Genomic DNA, 9,198 nt, shown 5'->3' with positions numbered 1-9,198 from the left:
GGATTTAGTTGGGGGAAAGGACGGTATGGTATGTACTGGTATGTACAGGGGTGTGTTGGAGGGAGGATTTAGTTGGGGGAAAGGACGGTATGCTGGTATGTACAGGGGTGTGTTGGAGGATTTAGTTGGGGGAAAGGACGGTATGCTGGTATGTACAGGGGTGTGTTGGAGGGAGGATTTAGTTGGGGGAAAGGACGGTATGCTGGTATGTACAGGGGTGTGTTGGAGGGAGGATTTAGTTGGGGGAAAGGACGGTATGCTGGTATGTACAGGGGTGTGTTGGAGGGAGGATTTAGTTGGGGGAAAGGACGGTATGCTGGTATGTACAGGGGTGTGTTGGAGGGAGGATTTAGTTGGGGGAAAGGACGGTATGCTGGTATGTACAGGGGTGTGTTGGAGGGAGGATTTAGTTGGGGGAAAGGACGGTATGCTGGTATGTACAGGGGTGTGTTGGAGGGAGGATTTAGTTGGGGGAAAGGACGGTATGCTGGTATGTACAGGGGTGTGTTGGAGGGAGGATTTAGTTGGGGGAAAGGACGGTATGCTGGTATGTACAGGGGTGTGTTGGAGGGAGGATTTTGTTGGGGGAAAGGACGGTATGCTGGTATGTACAGGGGTGTGTTGGAGGGAGGATTTAGTTGGGGGAAAGGACGGTATGCTGGTATGTACAGGGGTGTGTTGGAGGGAGGATTTAGTTGGGGGAAAGGACGGTATGCTGGTATGTACAGGGGTGTGTTGGAGGGAGGATTTAGTTGGGGGAAAGGACGGTATGCTGGTATGTACAGGGGTGTGTTGGAGGGAGGATTTAGTTGGGGGAAAGGACGGTATGCTGGTATGTACAGGGGTGTGTTGGAGGGAGGATTTAGTTGGGGGAAAGGACGGTATGTTGGTATGTACAGGGGTGTGTTGGAGGGAGGATTTAGTTGGGGGAAAGGACGGTATGCTGGTATGTACAGGGGTGTGTTGGAGGGAGGATTTAGTTGGGGGAAAGGACGGTATGCTGGTATGTACAGGGGTGTGTTGGAGGGAGGATTTAGTTGGGGGAAAGGACGGTATGCTGGTATGTACAGGGGTGTGTTGGAGGGAGGATTTAGTTGGGGGAAAGGACGGTATGCTGGTATGTACAGGGGTGTGTTGGAGGGAGGATTTAGCTGGGGTAAAGGACGGTATGCTGGTATGTACAGGGGTGTGTTGGAGGGAGGATTTAGTTGGGGGAAAGGACGGTATGCTGGTATGTACAGGGGTGTGTTGGAGGGAGGATTTAGTTGGGGGAAAGGACGGTATGCTGGTATGTACAGGGGTGTGTTGGAGGGAGGATTTAGTTGGGGGAAAGGACGGTATGTTGGTATGTACAGGGGTGTGTTGGAGGGAGGATTTAGTTGGGGGAAAGGACGGTATGCTGGTATGTACAGGGGTGTGTTGGAGGGAGGATTTAGTTGGGGGAAAGGACGGTATGCTGGTATGTACAGGGGTGTGTTGGAGGGAGGATTTAGTTGGGGGAAAGGACGGTATGCTGGTATGTACAGGGGTGTGTTGGAGGGAGGATTTAGTTGGGGGAAAGGACGGTATGCTGGTATGTACAGGGGTGTGTTGGAGGGAGGATTTAGTTGGGGGAAAGGACGGTATGCTGGTATGTACAGGGGTGTGTTGGAGGGAGGATTTAGTTGGGGGAAAGGACGGTATGCTGGTATGTACAAGGGTGTGTTGGAGGGAGGATTTAGTTGGGGGAAAGGACGGTATGCTGGTATGTACAGGGGTGTGTTGGAGGGAGGATTTAGTTGGGGGAAAGGACGGTATGCTGGTATGTACAGGGGTGTGTTGGAGGGAGGATTTAGATGGGGGAAAGGACGGTATGCTGGTATGTACAGGGGGTGTTGGAGGGAGGATTTAGTTGGGGGAAAGGACGGTATGCTGGTATGTACAGGGGTGTGTTGGAGGGAGGATTTAGTTGGGGGAAAGGACGGTATGCTGGTATGTACAGGGGTGTGTTGGAGGGAGGATTTAGTTGGGGGAAAGGACGGTATGTTGGTATGTACAGGGGTGTGTTGGAGGGAGGATTTAGTTGGGGGAAAGGACGGTATGCTGGTATGTACAGGGGTGTGTTGGAGGGAGGATTTAGTTGGGGGAAAGGACGGTATGCTGGTATGTACAGGGGTGTGTTGGAGGGAGGATTTAGTTGGGGGAAAGGACGGTATGCTGGTATGTACAGGGGTGTGTTGGAGGGAGGATTTAGTTGGGGGAAAGGACGGTATGCTGGTATGTACAGGGCTGTGTTGGAGGGAGGATTTAGTTGGGGGAAAGGACGGTATGCTGGTATGTACAGGGGTGTGTTGGAGGGAGGATTTAGTTGGGGGAAAGGACGGTATGCTGGTATGTACAGGGGTGTGTTGGAGGGAGGATTTAGTTGGGGGAAAGGACGGTATGCTGGTATGTACAGGGGTGTGTTGGAGGGAGGATTTAGTTGGGGGAAAGGACGGTATGCTGGTATGTACAGGGGTGTGTTGGAGGGAGGATTTAGTTGGGGGAAAGGACGGTATGCTGGTATGTACAGGGGTGTGTTGGAGGGAGGATTTAGTTAGGGGAAAGGACGGTATGCTGGTATGTACAGGGGTGTGTTGGAGGGAGGATTTAGTTGGGGGAAAGGACGGTATGCTGGTATGTACAGGGGTGTGTTGGAGGGAGGATTTAGATGGGGGAAAGGACGGTATGCTGGTATGTACAGGGGTGTGTTGGAGGGAGGATTTAGTTGGGGGAAAGGACGGTATGCTGGTATGTACAGGGGTGTGTTGGAGGGAGGATTTAGTTGGGGGAAAGGACGGTATGCTGGTATGTACAGGGGTGTGTTGGAGGGAGGATTTAGTTGGGGGAAAGGACGGTATGCTGGTATGTACAGGGGTGTGTTGGAGGGAGGATTTAGTTGGGGGAAAGGACGGTATGCTGGTATGTACAGGGGTGTGTTGGAGGGAGGATTTAGTTGGGGGAAAGGACGGTATGCTGGTATGTACAGGGGTGTGTTGGAGGGAGGATTTAGTTGGGGGAAAGGACGGTATGCTGGTATGTACAGGGGTGTGTTGGAGGGAGGATTTAGTTGGGGGAAAGGACGGTATGCTGGTATGTACAGGGGTGTGTTGGAGGGAGGATTTAGTTGGGGGAAAGGACGGTATGCTGGTATGTACAGGGGTGTGTTGGAGGGAGGATTTAGTTGGGGGAAAGGACGGTATGCTGGTATGTACAGGGGTGTGTTGGAGGGAGGATTTAGTTGGGGGAAAGGACGGTATGCTGGTATGTACAGGGGTGTGTTGGAGGGAGGATTTAGTTGGGGGAAAGGACGGTATGCTGGTATGTACAGGGGTGTGTTGGAGGGAGGATTTAGTTGGGGGAAAGGACGGTATGCTGGTATGTACAGGGGTGTGTTGGAGGGAGGATTTAGTTGGGGGAAAGGACGGTATGTTGGTATGTACAGGGGTGTGTTGGAGGGAGGATTTAGTTGGGGGAAAGGACGGTATGCTGGTATGTACAGGGGGTGTTGGAGGGAGGATTTAGTTGGGGGAAAGGACGGTATGTTGGTATGTACAGGGGTGTGTTGGAGGGAGGATTTAGTTGGGGGAAAGGACGGTATGCTGGTATGTACAGGGGTGTGTTGGAGGGAGGATTTAGTTGGGGGAAAGGACGGTATGCTGGTATGTACAGGGGTGTGTTGGAGGGAGGATTTAGTTGGGGGAAAGGACGGTATGCTGGTATGTACAGGGCTGTGTTGGAGGGAGGATTTAGTTGGGGGAAAGGACGGTATGTTGGTATGTACAGGGGTGTGTTGGAGGGAGGATTTAGTTGGGGGAAAGGACGGTATGCTGGTATGTACAGGGGTGTGTTGGAGGGAGGATTTAGTTGGGGGAAAGGACGGTATGCTGGTATGTACAGGGGTGTGTTGGAGGGAGGATTTAGTTGGGGGAAAGGACGGTATGCTGGTATGTACAGGGGTGTGTTGGAGGGAGGATTTAGTTGGGGGAAAGGACGGTATGCTGGTATGTACAGGGGTGTGTTGGAGGGAGGATTTAGTTGGGGGAAAGGACGGTATGTTGGTATGTACAGGGGGGTGTTGGAGGGAGGATTTGTTTCTGTGTAACTAGTTTGGTAGAAATAACTTCCTGAAGCTAATTGACCTTGGAATCTGATTACCACAAATATGATAAAAGCATGATTTAAGGGTGTTGGGTGCCTGCGTCTGTGCATATTATCCCCCCATTAGTTAGCAGTAATGTGCATATTAACCCCCCATTAGTTAGCAGTAATGTGCCCCCCCATTAGTAAGCAGTAATGTGCATATTATCCCCCCATTAGTAAGCAGTAATGTGCATATTATCCCCCCATTAGTTAGCAGTAATGTGCATATTATCCCCCCATTAGTTAGCAGTAATGTGCATATTATCCCCCCATTAGTTAGCAGTAATGTGTATATTATCCCCCCATTAGTTAGCAGTAATGTGCCCCCCCCATTAGTTAACAGTAATGTGCATATTATCCCCCCATTAGTTAACAGTAATGTGCCCCTCCATTAGTTAGCAGTAATGTGCATATTATCCCCCCATTAGTTAGCAGTAATGTCCATATTATCCCCCCATTAGTTAGCAGTAATGTGCATATTATCCCCCCATTAGTTAGCAGTAATGTGCATATTATCCCCCCATTAGTTAGCAGTAATGTCCATATTATCCCCCCATTAGTTAGCAGTAATGTCCATATTATCCCCCCATTAGTTAGCAGTAATGTGCATATTATCCCCCATTAGTTAGCAGTAATGTGCATATTATCCCCCCATTAGTAAGCAGTAATGTGCATATTATCCCCCCATTAGTAAGCAGTAATGTGCATATTAACCCCCCATTATTTAGCAGTAATGTGCATATTATCCCCCCATTAGTTAGCAGTAATGTCCCCCCCATTAGTTAGCAGTAATGTGCATATTATCCCCCCATTAGTAAGCAGTAATGTGCATATTATCCCCCCATTAGTTAGCAGTAATGTGCATATTATCCCCCCATTAGTTAGCAGTAATGTGCATATTATCCCCCCATTAGTTAGCAGTAATGTGCATATTATCCCCCCATTAGTTAGCAGTAATGTGCCCCTCCCCATTAGTTAGCAGTAATGTGCATATTATCCCCCCATTAGTTAGCAGTAATGTCCATATTATCACCCCATTAGTTAGCAGTAATGTGTATATTATCACCCCATTAGTTAGCAGTAATGTGCATATTATCTCCCCATTAGTTAGCAGTAATGTCCATATTATCCCCCCATTAGTTAGCAGTAATGTGCCCCCCCATTAGTAAGCAGTAATGTGCCCCCCCATTAGTTAGCAGTAATGTGCATATTATCCCCCCATTAGTAAGCAGTAATGTGCATATTATCCCCCCATTAGTTAGCAGTAATGTGCATATTATCCCCCCATTAGTTAGCAGTAATGTCCCCCCCATTAGTTAACAGTAATGTGCATATTATCCCCCCATTAGTTAGCAGTAATGTGCATATTATCCCCCCATTAGTTAGCAGTAATGTGCATATTATCCCCCCATTAGTTAGCAGTAATGTGCATATTATCCCCCCATTAGTTAGCAGTAATGTGCCCCTCCCCATTAGTTAGCAGTAATGTGCATATTATCCCCCCATTAGTTAGCAGTAATGTCCATATTATCACCCCATTAGTTAGCAGTAATGTGCATATTATCCCCCCATTAGTTAGCAGTAATGTGCATATTATCCCCCCATTAGTTAGCAGTAATGTGTATATTATCACCCCATTAGTTAGCAGTAATGTGCATATTATCTCCCCATTAGTTAGCAGTAATGTCCATATTATCCCCCCATTAGTTAGCAGTAATGTGTATATTATCCCCCCATTAGTAACAGTAATGTGCATATTATCCCCCCATTAGTTAACAGTAATGTGCATATTATCCCCCCATTAGTTAGCAGTAATGTGCCCCTCCCCATTAGTTAGCAGTAATGTGCATATTATCCCCCCATTAGTTAGCAGTAATGTGCATATTATCCCCCCATTAGTTAGCAGTAATGTGCATATTATCCCCCCATTAGTTAGCAGTAATGTGCATATTATCCCCCCATTAGTTAGCAGTAATGTGCATATTATCCCCCCATTAGTTAGCAGTAATGTGCCCCCCCCATTAGTTAGCAGTAATGTGCCCCCCCCCCATTAGTTAGCAGTAATGTGCCCCTCCCCATTAGTTAGCAGTAATGTGCCCCCCATTAGTTAGCAGTAATGTGCATATTATCCCCCATTAGTTAGCAGTAATGTGCATATTATCCCCCCATTAGTTAGCAGTAATGTGCATATTATCCCCCCATTAGTTAGCAGTAATGTGCATATTATCCCCCCATTAGTTAGCAGTAATGTGCCCCTCCCCATTAGTTAGCAGTAATGTGCCCCTCCCCATTAGTTAGCAGTAATGTGCCCCCCCATTAGTTAGCAGTAATGTGCATATTATCCCCCCATTAGTTAGCAGTAATGTGCATATTATCCCCCTCCATTAGTTAGCAGTAATGTGCATATTATCCCCCCATTAGTTAGCAGTAATGTGCCCCCCATTAGTAAGCAGTAATGTGCCCCTCCCCATTAGTTAGCAGTAATGTGCCCCCCCCATTAGTAAGCAGTAATGTGCCCCTCCCCATTAGTAAGCAGTAATGTGCATATTATCCCCCTCCATTAGTTAGCAGTAATGTGCATATTATCCCCCCATTAGTTAGCAGTAATGTGCCCCTCCCCATTAGTTAGCAGTAATGTGCATATTATCCCCCCATTAGTTAGCAGTAATGTGCATATTATCCCCCCATTAGTTAGCAGTAATGTGCATATTATCCCCCCATTAGTTAGCAGTAATGTGCATATTATCCCCCCATTAGTTAGCAGTAATGTGCCCATCCCCATTAGTTAGCAGTAATGTGTATATTATCCCCCCATTATTTAGCAGTAATGTGCATATTATCCCCCCATTAGTTAGCAGTAATGTGCATATTATCCCCCCATTAGTAAGCAGTAATGTGCATATTATCCCCCCATTAGTAAGCAGTAATGTGCATATTATCCCCCCATTAGTTAGCAGTAATGTGCATATTATCCCCCCATTAGTTAGCAGTAATGTGCATATTATCCCCCCATTAGTTAGCAGTAATGTGCATATTATCCCCCCATTAGTAAGCAGTAATGTGCATATTATCCCCCCATTAGTTAGCAGTAATGTGCATATTATCCCCCCATTAGTTAGCAGTAATGTGCATATTATCCCCCATTAGTTAGCAGTAATGTGCATATTATCCCCCCATTAGTAAGCAGTAATGTGCATATTATCCCCCCATTAGTAAGCAGTAATGTGCATATTATCCCCCCATTAGTTAGCAGTAATGTGCATATTATCCCCCCATTAGTTAGCAGTAATGTGCCCCTCCCCATTAGTTAGCAGTAATGTGCCCCTCCCCATTAGTTAGCAGTAATGTGCCCCTCCCCATTAGTTAGCAGTAATGTGCCCCTCCCCATTAGTTAGCAGTAATGTGCATATTATCCCCCCATTAGTAAGCAGTAATGTGCATATTATCCCCCCATTAGTTAGCAGTAATGTGCCCCTCCCCATTAGTTAGCAGTAATGTGCCCCCCATTATTTAGCAGTAATGTGCATATTATCCCCCCATTAGTTAGCAGTAATGTCCATATTATCCCCCCATTAGTTAACAGTAATGTGCATATTATCCCCCCATTAGTTAACAGTAATGTGCATATTATCCCCCCATTAGTTAACAGTAATGTGCATATTATCCCCCCATTAGTTAGCAGTAATGTGCCCCTCCCCATTAGTTAGCAGTAATGTCCATATTATCCCCCATTAGTTAGCAGTAATGTGCATATTATCCCCCCATTAGTTAGCAGTAATGTGCATATTATCCCCCATTAGTTAGCAGTAATGTGCATATTATCCCCCCATTAGTTAGCAGTAATGTGCCCCTCCCCATTAGTAAGCAGTAATGTGCATATTATCCCCCCATTAGTTAGCAGTAATGTCCATATTATCCCCTCATTAGTTAGCAGTAATGTGCATATTATCCCCCCATTAGTTAACAGTAATGTGAATATTATCCCCCCATTAGTTAGCAGTAATGTGCATATTATCCCCCCATTAGTTAGCAGTAATGTGCATATTATCCCCCCATTAGTTAGCAGTAATGTGCATATTATCCCCCCATTAGTTAGCAGTAATGTGCCCCCCCATTAGTTAACAGTAATGTGCATATTATCCCCCCATTAGTTAGCAGTAATGTGCATATTATCCCCCCATTAGTTAGCAGTAATGTGCCCCCCATTAGTTAACAGTAATGTGCATATTATCCCCCCATTAGTTAGCAGTAATGTGCATATTATCCCCCCATTAGTTAGCAGTAATGTGCATATTATCCCCCCATTAGTTAGCAGTAATGTGCATATTATCCCCCCATTAGTTAGCAGTAATGTGCATATTATCCCCCCCATTAGTTAGCAGTAATGTGCCCCCCCCATTAGTTAGCAGTAATGTGCCCCCCCCCCATTAGTTAGCAGTAATGTGCCCCTCCCCATTAGTTAGCAGTAATGTGCCCCCCATTAGTTAGCAGTAATGTGCATATTATCCCCCCATTAGTTAGCAGTAATGTGCATATTATCCCCCCCATTAGTTAGCAGTAATGTGCATAATGTGCATATTATCCCCCATTAGTTAGCAGTAATGTGCATATTATCCCCCCATTAGTTAGCAGTAATGTGCCCCTCCCCATTAGTTAGCAGTAATGTGCCCCTCCCCATTAGTTAGCAGTAATGTGCCCCCCCATTAGTTAGCAGTAATGTGCATATTATCCCCCCATTAGTTAGCAGTAATGTGCATATTATCCCCCTCCATTAGTTAGCAGTAATGTGCATATTATCCCCCCATTAGTTAGCAGTAATGTGCCCCCCCATTAGTAAGCAGTAATGTGCCCCTCCCCATTAGTTAGCAGTAATGTGCCCCTCCCCATTAGTAAGCAGTAATGTGCATATTATCCCCCTCCATTAGTTAGCAGTAATGTGCATATTATCCCCCCATTAGTTAGCAGTAATGTGCCCCTCCCCATTAGTTAGCAGTAATGTACCCCCCCCATTAGTTAGCAGTAATGTGATCAACATCA

This window comes from Oncorhynchus masou, unplaced genomic scaffold (genome assembly GCF_036934945.1).
Source record: "Oncorhynchus masou masou isolate Uvic2021 unplaced genomic scaffold, UVic_Omas_1.1 unplaced_scaffold_459, whole genome shotgun sequence".
In the NCBI taxonomy this organism is placed as follows: Eukaryota; Metazoa; Chordata; class Actinopteri; order Salmoniformes; family Salmonidae; genus Oncorhynchus; species Oncorhynchus masou.
The sequence above is the reverse complement of the archived record's forward strand: the minus strand, read 5'-3'. Positions refer to the sequence as shown.